Genomic DNA, 15,440 nt, shown 5'->3' with positions numbered 1-15,440 from the left:
GGCTGGACGATCATGCTGACTGATGGTAAAGAAATGAGATTTAGAAAGAAGTTGATGCTAAACCAAAGAGAAAGGGTTAGGCACTGCAGTAAACTGGGTGGGCAGTAGGTGCTCCAACCTGTCCTCTTTGCTAAGCTAGCTATCTGGATGAATAAGCTTGAGGTTAAAAGAACAAACGTCTCCATGTGTGTGAAGGAGAACTGGATCTGCAATGGGTCCAGTGACAGCAGCTTTTCCACAGTACTATTTACTGGCTTTTCCCTACTGTAGATTTGAACTCAACATCACAGTTGCTGCTTTTAATGCAGGAAACTCTGTTTGTGTTAAAACATAAAAATAAAGGTGCAGTGCAAAAAGTTATAGGAAAGCTTCTAATTTACTTGAATCGTTGGGCAGTGACACCTTGAGTTTCTAAGGGACACCCCAGTGGGCAGAGCACTTTAGGATCACCTCTGGGAAAGTTCCCTCCACGGATGTACTAGTGTTTGATTTACTATGCCCTGTCTGCCCGTGCCTTCCAAGGAAAGGAAGCTAAGCACTGATCAATCTTTCGAAGTGGAAATGGAGAGGGATGGAGTGATGTTGGGTGATTGATGCGCCAGTCAGGGCATGCATTTTGGAACAGTCCTTCAAGAGGCAGCACTTCATGAACCCAAGCATAGGTGGATGTTGAGCAGAAGCAGCAGGTTGGGAAGCCATGCTTGACAAGGAGGGTTCTAGGTAAAGCGTGAAGCCTGCAACAACAAAGTAAGCAGTGTACAGAAGCAGGGAGAAGTGTGAATATTTAGAGTCTATATTAAATAGCCCAGCAGTGATTCAGCAAAACCCTGTTTTTCTCCCACTCAGTCCCTAGTTGACAAATATTTGTCCAACTGTGTGGACTTAATCTAAAGAAGGTTTGTACAGCAGAGTTAACTTTCCTAAGAAGTTAGATATTTCTCTAAGGAGAAACATCCTGAAAGAGACAAAGCGGGGCAGAGACACTATTTTTGGTGTATGCCCGGCACTGACCTTAAATGAATTAAGTTGAGGTGTAGATCTTTGCTCTGGAACAGAATCACAGAATCACAGAATCGCTGAGGTTGGAAGGGACCTCTGGAGATCATCTAGTCCAACCTCCCTGCTCAAGCAGGGTCACCTCGAGCACATTGCCCAGGATTGCATCCAGGCGCATTTTGAATATCTCCAGAGAAGGAGACTCCACCACCTCTCGGGGCAACCTGTTCCAGTGCTCTGTCACCCTCACAGTGAAAAAGTTTTTCCTCATGTTCAGATGGAATTGTCTGTGTTTCAGTTTGTGCCTGTTGCCTCATGTCCTGTCGCTGGGCACCACTGAAAAGAGTCTGGCCCCATCCTCTCGACACCCTCCCTTCAGATACTTGTACACATTGATAAGATCTCCTCTCAGCCTTCTCTTCTCCAAGCTAAACAGGCCCAGCCCTCTCAGTCTTTCCTCATAAGAGAGATGTTCCAGTCCCCTAATCATCTTTGTAGTCCTTTGCTGGACTTGCTCCAGTAGTGCCACATCCCTCTTGTACTGGGGAGCCCAGAACTGGACGCAGTACTCCAGATGTGGCCTCACCAGGGCTGAGTAGAGGGGGAGAATGACCTCCCTCGACCTGCTGGCAATACTCTTCCTGATGCACCCCAGGATACCATTGGCCTTCTTGGCCACAAGGGCACATTGCTGCCTCATGCTTAACTTGGTGTCCACCAGCCCTCACAGGTCCTTCCCCACAGAGCTGCTTTCCAGCAGGTCAACCCCCAACCTGTACTGGTGCCTGGGGTTATTCCTCCCCAGGTGCAGGACCCTGCACTTGCCTTTGTTGAACTTCATGAGGTTCCTCTCCGCCCACCTCTCCAGCCTGTCCAGGTCTCTCTGAATGGCAGCACAGCCCTCTGGTGTATCCGCCACTCCTCCCAGTTTTGTATCATCAGCAAACTTGCTGAGGGTGCACTCTGTCCTTTCATCCAGGTCATTGAGGAAGAAGTTGAACAAGACTGGACCCAGGACTGACCCCTGGGGGACACCGCTAGCTACAGGCCTCCAACTAGACTCTGTGCCGCTGATCACAACCCTCTGAGCTCTGCCATTCAGCCAGTTCTCAATCCACCTCGCTGTCCACTCATCTAACCCACACTTCCTGAGCTTGTCTATGAGGATGTTATGGGAGACAGTGTCAAAAGCCTTGCTGAAGTCAAGGGAGACAACATCCACTGCTCTCCCCTCATCTACCCAGCCAGTCATCCCATCATAGAAGGCTATCAGATTGGTTAAGCATGATTTCCCCTTGGTGAAGCCATGCTGACTACTCCTGATCGCTTTCTTGTCCTCCACATGCTTGGAAATGGCTTCCAGGATGAGCTGCTCCATCACCTTTCCAGGATTGGAGGTGAGGCTGACTGGCCTGTAGTTCCCTGGGTCCTCCTTCTTGCCCTTTTTGAAGACTGGGGTGACACTGGCTTTCTTCCAGTCCTCAGGCACCTCTCCTGTCCTCCATGACCTTTCAAAGATGATGGAGAGTGGCTTAGCAATGATATCCGCCAGCTCCCTCAGCACTCGTGGGTGCATCCCATCAGGGCCCATGGATCTGTGGGTGTCAAGTTTGCTTAAATGATCTCTAAACCGATCCTCCTCCACCAAGGGAAGGTCTTCCTTTCTCCAGACTTGCCTCCAGGGTCTGGGGTTGCTGAGGGCTGGCCTGAGCAGTAAAGACTGAAGCAAAGAAGACATTCAGTAACTCTGCCTCCTCTGCATTCTTGGTCACCAGGGCACCCACCCCATTCAGCAGGGGGCCCACATTTTCCCTAGTCTTCCTCTTGCTACTGATGTATTTGAAGAAGCCCTTCTTGCTGTCCTTGACATCTCTAGCCAGATTTAATTCCAAACGGGCCTTAGCCTTCCTCGTCACATCCCTGCATACTCTAACAACGTTCCTGTATTCCTCCCAAGTGGCCTGTCCCCCTTTCCACTTTCTGTATACTTCCTTCTTCTGGTTGGGTTTTGCCAGGAGCTCCTTGCTCATCCATGCAGCTCTCCTACCTCCTTTGCTTGACTTCCTACTCATAGGGATGCACTGCTCTTGAGCCTGGAGGAAGCGATGTTTGAATATTAACCGGCTCTCTTGAACGCCCCTTCCTTCTAGGGCCCTAACCCATGGGATTCCTCCAAGTAGGTCCCTGAAGAGGCCAAAGTTTGCTCTCCTGAAGTCCAGGGTTGCGATCCTACTTAGTGCCCTGCTGCCTCCTCGCATGATCCTGAACTCCACCATCTCATGGTCACTGCAGCCAAGGCTGCCCCCGACCTTCACATCTTCCACCAGTCCTTCTTTGTTTGTTAGTACGAGGTCCAGCAGCACACCTCTCCTCGTTGGCTCCTCCGCCACCTGTGTCAAGAAGTTGTCACCAATGCTCTGCAGGAACCTCCAGGACTTTTTGTGCCTAGCTGTGTTGTCTTTCCAGCAGATATCAGGGTGGTTGAAGTCCCCCATGAGAACCAGGGCCTGGGATTGTGAGGCTACTTCCAGTTGTCTGTAGAAGGCCTCATCGGCTTCCTCTTCCTGATCAGGTGGCCTGTAGTAAACACCCACAACAGTGTCACCCATGCTAGCCTGCCCTTTAATCCTTACCCATAAGCTCTCGACTCGCTCTTCATCCACCCCAAGGCACAGCTCAATACATTCCAGTTGCTCTCTCACATAAAGAGCAACTCCACCACCTCGTTTGCCTGGCTTGTCTTTCCTAAAAAGCACGTAGCCATCCATGACAGCACTCCAGTCATGCGAGCTATCCCACCATGTCTCTGTAATGGCAATGAGATCATGGCCCTGCGACCGCACACATATCTCTAGTTCTTCCTGTTTGTTCCCCAAGCTGCGTGCATTGGTGTACGGGCATTTCAGGGAGGTGATCGAGCATGCAGGTTTCCCAGGAGAGGTAAAAGAGGGTCCTCCATAGCCACATCCCATGCGCACTTCCCTGGCTGCATTCACCTGCTGGAGGCTTCCCGACTTGAGCTGTCTTGACAGGTAGGACTTTTCCCTCCCACATCCAAATTGAGACTGGGGCACTTGATTGCAGTGCAGAAGTTGACAGCCAGGGCATCAGCTCCTGGTCTGGGGCAGGGAGAAGAAAAGTGCACACAGTCAGAATTGTTTCTCACTGCATTTTGAGTGTTGCAGTTCTTTATGAAAGTATGGTTTTCTGGATAGCAATTAGGGCTATCAAAGTCATGTGTGTTTATATTTAAACTCTTCATCTGGGAGAAGGATTTAATGTTCCCAGCCACCAACAAAAGGATAAGACCCAACTGGTATGCAGTTATTGACACTTCCAATAAATTCTGCACCCTCCCTCTTGCTTTGATATGTGCTGGGGCAGAAGTAGTTTGGTGTGTTTGGAGGCAATGGGTCCCATCCTTGTCAACTGGAGATGGACTGCAGTCCCCATTAATTCACAGTCTAGACGCACACATCGAAGAAAGGTTCGCATAGTACCTTTCCTCTACAGTCTGTGTCAACCCAACTAACTGTCAAGGCAGAGAAACAAATTAGTATTAGAGTTGAAATTTTTACATGCAGAAAGTATTCCCTGCCAGGGAAAAAGAAAAAAAAAACGGAACCTTCTTTTTTTGGGGGGAACAGGGGGGAGGAAGGAGAAGAATGTCAGTTCTGATGAAAAAAAGGGTTTTCCAGGGGGATATTTGAGACAAACATTTTAGTTCAAAAATCAACATTTTGACCGAAAATATTCCATTTGTGCTTCTCAGCTTAAAAAAGGGAGAAACAAAATGATAGCTGGAGTGGAAATGTCACTTTGTCACGTATGTTTTCATTCCATTACAAATAAAGAAATGTAGAAAATGACATTTTAAAGCAAAACGGAAGAAAAATTTTCACTTCTGTTCCAAACTTTTTTTGGGGAAAACTGACAGCTTTTTGACAGAACAGAAAATCTCAAAAGACTTTTCATCAGAAATTTTGTAAAAGAAAATGTTGATTTCCCAAACAGTTCCTGAAAAAGGAGGCACCACAGCTTGGGAACTGGGTGTTGTGTAGCGACTGCTCTGAAGTACTTAGTATTACCTTCTTCTGAAGATGAGCTTCTCTGTCACTCCCTTAAAAGAAAAAGGTGGTGTGGTGTGTGCCGTGGGATCTTTCTCTAAATATTACTATAATATTCTGCATCCCTGCACGGTTAGCTAGCTGGGATGCTGCTGCCCGCCCACTCATCCCTCGCACATGTGGACAAGGAGGCAAATGCTAAGAGAGTGAAACATGCTCTTCCTGTGCTGAGGAAAGCTCAAGGGTTGAATTCAATACTGAATTCAGAACTCTGGCTGAAACCCTGTTGGAAGCGTTTTTGTTTGTTTTTTGTGTATTGGAAAGTTTTCTATCTTGATATTGCTTTGTGAAGAAGACTTGATGAAGTGTTTAGTTTCAGGTAGGCTGAAGTGTTTTGTTTTGACTTACATTTCACAGAATTGTAGACATACTGGTTGGAAGTGACCTCTGGAGGTCATGTGACCTCCCCTTCAGATAGGACTGCTGCCAACAATAGATCAGGTCACCATGGCTTTATCTAGGTGAGTCTTGAGAAGGCTGGAAATGCAACAGATTCCAATACTTTATTTCATAGAAAAGCCTTTCATCTGGGCATGTTTCGTGCCCAGCAAAAACTGTGAATTTGTGCATTTTTTCCTGTAAAGAAGGAAAGGTTTTGACAGGCCCTGACAATATGATGATTTTAGTCATAAGCATAATGGTACATACCAATTGGAAGCAGGAGGTGGGCAAATTTATACTAGAAATGAGGCAGGCATTAGCAAGGATGATACCAGCTTGTCTGGCTGGGTTTGTTGTAGACAGTCCTTTAGCTGGAGTCTTTTAGTCAAAATTGAATGTCTTTCTAAGCGATGATGTAATGCAAACAACTTTCTCCACTAAGTGCCAAAATTGTTGAGTGAGTTGCTTTTCAGCCTGTCTTACACTGGAAGTTATATTAGTCAAAATGACCCCAGCTAACTTTAGATGTGGTTCCTGTAGCAATATCGAAAGGCCTGATCACCTAAGTGGTGATCAGATCACTGTAAGTGCATATAGCGGTCCCTGCCCCAAGGGTCAGCCACCCTGGATTGGATAAGAACTAATTTCAAACCTGCTTCTTTCCAGCTAGGGCCTGTAAAAGAAGAGAGCCTGAGTCAGGCATGGAGTTAAGGAGTAAGAGTTGTCAGAGAAAAACAGGAGAAAAAAAAAAAAGGAAAAAAGGAGAGGATGGAAAAGGTGTGTTTGAAGGAGAGAGCTAAAGGCAGGGAGAGGAAAATGTGAAGGAAAGGGAAGAGCTGTAAAGGAGACAGTGGTGCTGCATCTGAGGGAAGGAGACAGAAGGGAGCTGAAGCCAAGGAGGAGGGAGTAGAGGCTACTCCCTCAGAGGCCCTATGGGGAGTGATGTTTATCAAAGCAAACACCAGAGACATTGCCAAGCTGTCCCTCTGTTCTTTATTTTTTTAGCTCAGTTGTGGAGTCTGGGATTTTTTTTCCTTCTTACCTCACTCCTTTCCTCCAAAAGCCCAAGGTGGTTTAATGCCAGCTTAAGTGCTTTTGATTCATTGTCTGAAGCCAAGTTTGTGAAGGCCAGGGCTATTTCCTTTGCTGTGGCTGTTTGCTTCCAATGAACAAATTCAGCAGCCTGTGGACATTTCTTTTCTAGTTCTGCATAGATGATGTGGATCTCTTCCCTTGCAAGGTGAAAGAGAGGCAAACGGAGACCCTGGAAAAGTAGACAAGGAGCAAAGAAGTAAATGGAGAAGGGATCAGCAGAGAGACCTGGAGGATGGGCATGAGAAGGGTTGTAGGTAACAAGTTGGCTCATTGCTGTAGCAGTCAGATTCCCAACTAGCTTGCAGGTCTCTCAGAAGGCTGGGATATAGGACCTACACTCAGACTGGGACAGAGGAAGGGTGGAGCACTAGTGTGGGACTTGGGAGTTGGGGCTTGAGCTTCCTGCTCTTCCCCAGGTCTTGCATGTTATCTTGAGAGGATTCCTTAATCTTGCTGTGCTTTAATCCCCTCCTCTGGCAATGAAAATACTGTGCTAGAAGGGTGTGTCAGAAGGATAGATACTTCAGGACATAGAGTGCTGCCCTATTGCTGTAGGGCTGAGTTACGTGGAACCTCTTACCTTCTCATATCAACCCTAGTGTCTTTGAAATGAAATGACCACCAGCTGGAACTTGAGCTCCTGCTGGCCTTAGGTGTTAAAGATACCTTTACTGAGCAGGGGAAGCCTGTGACCAGGTGGCTAGCTATGACTGCATAGTGCCTCAAAACGTACTTACTGTTTGGGCTTCCAAGCAAATAAGAAGACAGAGGGAGGCCTACTTGGGCTGAGTGTGGGCCTATCCACTTATCCTAGACCCACTGAAGTTTTCTAGCATCTCCTGTCACATAACTCCTTCTTCTTCTTCCTCTCCTGTCTTTTCTGGAGCTGCTTCCAGATCTCTCCCTGCTCTAAACCCCAACCTACTCCAGAGTCATCAAGCACAAGCTTTGCTACTCGGGCCCCTCATGAACTTAGAGCCCACTTCTGAAGTAAGCTCAGAGTCACCATATCTTGTGGCTTCCTCTCCTACTTCATATAACAGCAAGGGTCAAAACAGGTTAGCGGTGAGGATTCTGGCATCTGCCATGAGGAAATAGACTTCAAGCATCTGTACTACTTATTTGCAATGGGAGGATTATTTGCTACTAATATTAGTCCAAGACACTTGTGAGCTGGCAAGAAAATCAAGCTGGAATCTTTTATCCAGCAACTAAAGATGTAATAAAGCCTAACATTTTTTTCTGTCCTCTTTCTTCTCCTTGCTCATTGGCTCTCTCTGTGGTTTAAGCCAGTATTGCATTTATTCTGGCTTACAGACTGCAAATTTACAGGGCAAAGTAGCACAAGCCAAGTATTCTGTTATAGCATCCAACAAGCACTTAAACTGCTGTTTCAGGGCATATCCAGCCTCCTCTGTCACTTCTTGTGTTAGGCTTATATGCATACCCACCAGTTTGTGCCTAACATATAAACACCACCTAAATTAGAGATGTCATTTAACATATTTGCCTGGGTCATACTATTTTGCTTCTGCAAAGATGGAGGATTTATCCTTCCCTTCACTGCCCACCCACAAAGAGGTATTGTTGTATATAAGCCAATATATTGTTGTCTTTTAAGGCAGTGCAATACATGTGGATGCATACACAGATTTGTGCACAATAAGACATTAGGCCTGAAGATCAGATGCCCTACTCAGTGTAAGATGAGAAGCTATTGCCACTGGCCCACTGGGCAAGAACAACATAAACTGTAGAGAATGGCCAAAACTTACTGCTCTGTCTGGTCCGTGCCAAAATGAATGAATGTGTTCCTTGAAAGAAACCCTGCACACATGGCCTCTCAGGCCAAGAGGATTTACTGGTTGGCAGAAAGGGTGCGCCTCCATCAGACAGGCATATCACCAGATGGTTCTGTGGTGGAATTTTAATCATGACTCAGAGGGAGCTACGTAGGGGCAGACAATATCTTCCTCCATCTCTGTCTTTCACATGATGGCTAGAGTTGGATACTCTTGCTAAAATATTCTCTGTTTCAGCTCTGCCTATGATTGCTAACACTGCGGCTCCTGTGTGATGAGGCTTTAGCACTTCACTAACATGACATCAGGCTTGTTGAGCCCCCTCAGTGCTGTGCTGGCAAGCTGAAGGCTTTGTCTAGAGAAGGGAATATGCTTATTTTTCTTAATGAGGTTTAGCAAGAGTGTGCTAGCTAAAATTGGTTGTAAAATGACCTTTCTCATGGTGCAAAGGTGCTAGGGGATGTGTCTTTAGCTTCTTCCTGGACCACAGATGAGTCAGCTAACTTTAAACATTAGGAAAAAGTCCAGCTTGAGGTCTGCCTTAGTGTACATTAGCTAAACCCAACCAGAGCTAGACTATTTGCCTTGACTACCAAAAGTCAATGATGTTGAAAATAAGAGCTGAAGCATAGACAACATGAGACCGGTAGCTGCCCTGTGATCCTTCGGGAATGATGCCTGTGTTACGTCTCCTCTCCAGCATCTACTACTGTTACTTCCAAAGCAGGAAAAAAAAATGCTTACCAATTTTCATAGTGTAGACAAGGCCTGAGGGACCAAGCATTGTTTGGGAAAGGCTGTTCTCTGTAGAAGCAGTATCGATTCTTGGGGCAGTGGGGAGGGGAAGAGACAAAGCTTTTCCCTCAGAGAGAAATGATAATTGCCATTGAGAAATCCAGCAAATCTTGTCAGAAGTCTGAACACAGGGAGCCAATTCATCCTTGGCTTGTCTCCGCTGAGCCCTGTGGATTGTATGAGCATTGAACTCTATCTGCTCTACAAGGGAAGCCTCCTCCCAGTCTGGGACAGCGGAACTCTGGGCAACTGGTACAGAAAGCACCCCATCCTTTTGGAAGTAAGAGGTCCATGGAGAAATTGGCGGATGGAGAAAAATCAGGGAAGGAGAAGAGACACAGATATGGCTCTCTCCAGGCTGGATGTTGGAAGAAAGAGAGGCCCAGAGACAGCACTTTCATTTCCCACTTCTGAAGCGCTCCCTTCCACACGGAGCTGTGAGGAAATCTATTCCCCCATCAGGTAAAGCTGAGCAGCCATTGATTGGCAGCTAGATGAAGCAATGAAGGTGGATCAATGTGAATTGGATTTTTTTAAGTTTAAATAAAATTTGTATTGGCATGAAGTTAATTAATAGAGAGCTGTCAGAGGGCTCCTTGGCACATCAGTGTGTCAGGAGGCAACTCTACCCTTCGGGGAGATGGTGGGAGGAGGCTGCAGGAAGAGAGATTCAGCTAGCAGCAAGCTGAAATGAAAAGGCTGGTCAGTCTCTTTCCTAGCCTCTTTTCAGCATTTTTTCATCCTTTTTTCCTTGGAGATTGCCTTGTCTTTATTGATGTGCCTCCTCCTTTTCGGCTTTTTTGTTACTGTTGTTGCTTGCCATCTGAAATCTTCTCTTCATAATGGAAATGCTGCTCTACCAGCTTAGCGTGTTGGCAAAAACATTGCTACTTTTGGTTGCTTACTCCCCTCACGCACTGTTCCAGTAGGAGAGATGATGATGAGGGGAACAGCAGCAGTGAGGGCTGGCAGAGAGTGGTGCAGGTGCACTGGTTATGAAGGAACTTGTGCATCCTGCAGCCCTAAGCTTGCGAGTGCGCACGGTCTAATGTAAGGCCCCAAAATGAGGTTCCCGCTGTTCCTGTAGAGCATCACTGATGCAGCAGCCTGAGCAGGGGATGGGGTGGGTGGTGGGGTATGGGTTACCTTTCAAAGAGCAATAGTGCTTGGGACTCATAGGCCTCTCTGTAGCCAGCTGGTTTTAGACTTTGGTGTGTACAGAGGCATATGGAGTAGCCCCAGCATTTCCTGACAGAGCCGCCTAAGGGCTTGAGGTGTGTGTGTGTATGGGGACGTTTCTGCTGACCCTCAGAAACACAGTGCCTCAAAGGGCTTGGTTCCACCTGATTTTTAATTAAACTTGCCCAAAGAATAATAAAACTGACCCTTCTCTGTTAAGAAAGTGGCATGTGATGGAAGTCCTGGGGGTTACGTATTCTGTGCTGCAGGCCTGCCTTGCTCCCAAGGGGCTGGCTCATTGCATCACTGATCAATGTCTCTCCGCTGCTGCTTCTGAGCGGGGACATGACGGAAACGGAGAGAATGGAAACCAGATGCAGTTTCCATGGCAACATCCAAAAAAGAGGGAGAGTGACTGGGGGTGGGGAAAATTAAAAAAAAAAAAAAGATCCTCACAGAGATTAGGTTTCGCACATCAGTGAATGAACTTTGACTCTGGCTTGCCCAGTGCAGCGAGACACTGCTTTATTCACTCTGTGTTTTCTCCTGTATGAGCAACACTGTGCAGGAGACTCTCTCATAGCCTGTTTCAGTCTCAGCACCTCCCATTGGGAGGCAGAGATGGGAGCAGGACACTGGTATCCAGTTCACCCCCACTTCAGGGCTCAAGCATCCCAGCCAGGGAGCAACCTACCAGTTGCTCCAGTGCTTGCCTCTCCCTATGAAGAGTGCATCAGGAAAAGAGGTGCAAGAAGCAGCTATGGAACATCTCGGAGCTACTCCAGGCCCAGCTGCTTGGAAGGGCAGGCAGATTAGGGATTACGGCACATTCCTGGGCATAGTAGAGCTCACAGCTGCTCCTGCAGACTCTGGAGGAGGTGAGGGTAGCTGTAGTCCCAGCCTTTCCCAGCAGGAGGCACAGAAAAAATGGTATAATGGAGCTGGCTGTGTGAAAGGCTTTCATCTCCTCAGAATTTCTCCTTTCTGTGATTTCCATGCATGCCCACTTATCCCATTATCTGTGTCAGGAGGAAAACAGAATCATCAGCAGTCGTGATTTGTATCTCTGAAGATTTTCTCCTCTGTGCTTAAGCAAAATCCCCTCTTAACCGCTTCTTGTCCTTGCCTTGGTAGGTTAAAGCGTTTCAGTTTGTGATTTTTCTTACATTCTTTCCTTACTTTAGAGTTAAATCCTGTTGCTGCCTCTCGCTGCTGCTTTCCTTAGGCTCCCAGATATGACCTAACATGGAGCACAATAATACAGTATACTTAGGCCCAGATCAATAAAGGTTTTTAGATGCCTAACTCCTGGCTTTGGTGCTTTACTATTTCAGATCTTCCCTGTGGAGCTGTAAAATTCCCATTTTACAGAGCAGCACACTCAAGTAGGAGTTTGCTGACAGTAGCAGAGGCAGTTGTGAAAGAGCTGCAAGCACCTTTTAGAGTCTACTGTACCCTGCATCTGTTTTGAGAACCGTAAGCTACCTCCCCAAGTGCCACCAGCTACTGAGCGGGATCTTTCCACCACCACATGGCGGTAGCTGTGGTCGCTGCCACTGGAGCTCACTCCTTCCTGCTCGAGCAGGACCTGCTAAAGGAAGTGCCATGTGCCATCCAGTGCTGACTCCAAATACAAAATCCAGACTGCTCCACTCCCACATTTTGGGGAACTTTGAACTTAAGTCAGGCTTTACAGCTCAGCTAGGATCTACAGTGATTGCTGTTGATAATGCCAGATGTCTGCTCTGACTCTGGGAGTTTGGGCTAGCTGCTTGCTCTTTTTTCCTGGGATAGGTTTGGGCCATGATCTTCACTGTAACATGAAGCACCGTGGGGGATGTATTGAACTCAGAAATATATGCCAGAGAGGCACAGCTTCTTCATTTACAGTGCTGTAGTGAGGTGCTTGCTTTGAAATGTGTGAGCTAAGAATAGGCAGGTATAAGTAAAATGTATGTGGCAATCATTGGATAAGAACGTATTTGCAAGTATTAGATCAAAATACAAGCTACTCTTAAGTCCATTGTCTCTAGGTCTGTTCCTACTGCCAGTAGGCTATGCTCATAGAACTGCTGTATTCAAGGGTAGCATCAAAGCACCAGTTTAACATTTATTCTCAACACAACAGTACACTGGCAAGAACACTTTCTTTTCCTTCTTTCTTTATTTTTTCAAAGCCTTTACTTCTCATTTGGAAGAGACAAGTTCCTTATCACTTCTTAGTTGATCTGAGTGTTCCTGGAGTTACCTACAGCAGAAGTGGTCTCACTCGAAGTTGTGCTGTCTACCTGGAGAAGAGGTGCCCCTGTGGCTGGAGGTGTAGCTTGCTAGATGGTGCTACGGTGCAATTATGCATTGCTTTACTAATGAGATCGTTAGGAGTGCAGTGCTTGTCACTGATTAGAAGTTCCTAGAATAGAACTTGCTATTTTCTCCTAATTACATTATATAACAGTGTAATTCACAAGGATAGTAGTTAAGACAAAGTATATGGATTTAGGAGATTGGTTTCTGGTTCTGTGTTGTTTTTTTTTTTTAAGGCACTACCACAATCTTTTCGCATGACATTTGGCTAAGTCACTTAATATTCTCTGCAGCCAAGATCCTCAGAAAGTAAATAGACACGTAGATCATTAAGTATCTAATTATCTTTGAGGATATGGACTTCCATTCCCTAGATGCTAAATGGGGGGATAACTTCAGAGATACTTGTAAAGCCCTTTTAGATACCACAGTAAATATTAGAAAAGCCAGTAAATAGTGGTTTGTATATTATAAATCTATTTTACTGGAACTGGATCTGTTGTTATACTCTTGACTATACTTGGAAATTTTTAAGTTCTTTGTAGGTCAGAGAGAGCCAGTTCTGCATTGTAATCCAGTGAACAGATTGTTGTAAAGTGAATTTGCTTTGATGACCAGGCTGAATGTAGCAGTCTGTCTACCTGTTGTTATAATTCTCAGTTTCTCTACGTTCTGGTCAGATCTCACAAAGGGACTGTGCCCCAAAAGCATGTCTACTGCTCCCAGCTAGTGGTCTACTGTAGGATATTGTATTTCCTTTCCTTCTTGCTTCTCCAAACAGTTGTTGAAGGACCACTGCATTGCAGAAACCAATCATGCCCATTGGGCCATCAGTAAGACTACACAAAATGGGGTGAAGCTGGAGCCACGTTTGCATCCTTTTCTCCTTTAGGCTGGAAACTATAAGAATTTTTTCTAGCTAAGCCTATGAATTTGAAGGCTTTGGATCATGGTCTCTTGCAGCTGGCTCTTAGAATGAAGGTTATAAGATCTGGGAGAATTAGAAAGACCCAAAACGTGGTGAACGTGGATAAAAAATGAAAATAAGAGAAACAGAATGAGCTTGGAAGCACTGGTCTTCTATACATATTTAGCATATAGCCCTGCTTTGCATTTATATACATATTTAGTGTATGGCACTGATTTACATTTATGTATATTTATATAAAGGTTTTTTTATATACTAAAAATCAGTGCGCTATATATCTTTCTGACTCTACATATATTTTTATATACGTAAAAGGAGGCAGGCCAATCTTCTGATACTAGCTGAGGTTTTTTTACAATGAAAAATATGCCCAGTTATTATGATAACATCAAGGTCATTAGTTAATTATATGGCTTTATCAAAAATCTTGTTGAAAGTACTGACTTTCCAATGACATCCAGCTTAACCCCTATCCCCCTTAGAGGTAATCATAGTAGACAGTCTTGATGGCCTTTGGTCAAAACTATATGTGCTTATTTAGGATGTATTTCTTTGGCAGTCAGGGCTGCCGTAACCATGAACTTAAAGCAAGTTAGTAGAATTTATCTTCACCTGCTCAAAGAAGTAAGCAATAAGATTAGGAGCAATAGTAATAATAAAAGCAATGCAGTAGCAATTAGGAATACAGGACTCAAATGGACCTCTCTGGGTCATCAGATCCAGTCCTCTGATTTTACTGTTAGTCATGTCATAATCCTTTTTGTAAGCTTTGAGATCATGGAGGAGTGTTGGTGCACTTTCATAATAATCAACACTCCTTGCTCCAAAGAGCTTAACACCTAAACTCCCCTGTTGTAAACAGATAGATGACACCAAGAGGGGCTCAGGGGCTAGGCAGGACAAAGGTGATGATAAATAGTTTTGATGGTAGGTGTGAGACGGAACAAGCTACTTGCTAGCAACAGTACCTACAAGCTACATATCATGTCTCATGTGGCAGGTTCCTGAATATATGTTTTAGCAGATGAACTAGGAGGACAATATGGTGGCAATGTGATCCATGGACTTCTGTGGATACACAAGGATTGGTGAAATATGTATTGATTTGGTAATGGATCTTTCATTGTTTTTTCCCAAAGGAAAATTTTGACACCAAAGTTGCATCCCATCTCTTCATTCCCAGACTCTCTGGTGTATAGGTCATTTTAGGGCATTATAACATTGAATTATAGTTGAGCATTTCCAAAGCATTTTCTTGTCTACTCTGTCCACTATGGCTTCTTAGCTCTCTCAGGTGCCAGCTATGAACATACTGTAATCAGTCCTGTTTCCACAGTGGTTTTGCTTCAGTGGGATCGGACCAGACCTTAAAGGTGTGCTTCCCATCTCCAGACAGGATTGTACGCTAGGATATGTGTCTGCAGGGCTCCCACTAAAGTCTGCAGGCTCTGACTGAATACATCCAAGGGCAGAATTTAGTCTAGAGCGCTTTGATTTCTCTTGCTTGAAACCCTGACCCTCACAACTCTATTGCTATACTCTACTTTCATTTTCCAAGTTAGTTATTCTTGACTGATGAGCATGAAGCTTTCCTCATCTTGACTGGTCTGACCTACTCTCTGTTCCCTTCAAAGGGTGATAAATAATTAAATAAATGCCAGTGACACTTCTACCTAACTATTGTTCTTGAGTATTAAATCACTCGCAGTTTAACTGAAACTTCCTCTTCCTTCTTCATTCCCTCCAAACCTCAGCAAGATTTTTGCCTTCATTTGCTTTCATGGGTCTTTTTTCCCCTGCCTTTTCTTTCACTTCAGGCATTCTCAGAGGGCA

Source organism: Apteryx mantelli, chromosome 1 (assembly GCF_036417845.1).
Source record: "Apteryx mantelli isolate bAptMan1 chromosome 1, bAptMan1.hap1, whole genome shotgun sequence".
Classification (NCBI taxonomy): Eukaryota; Metazoa; Chordata; class Aves; order Apterygiformes; family Apterygidae; genus Apteryx; species Apteryx mantelli.
This window is presented reverse-complemented; position numbering follows the sequence as displayed.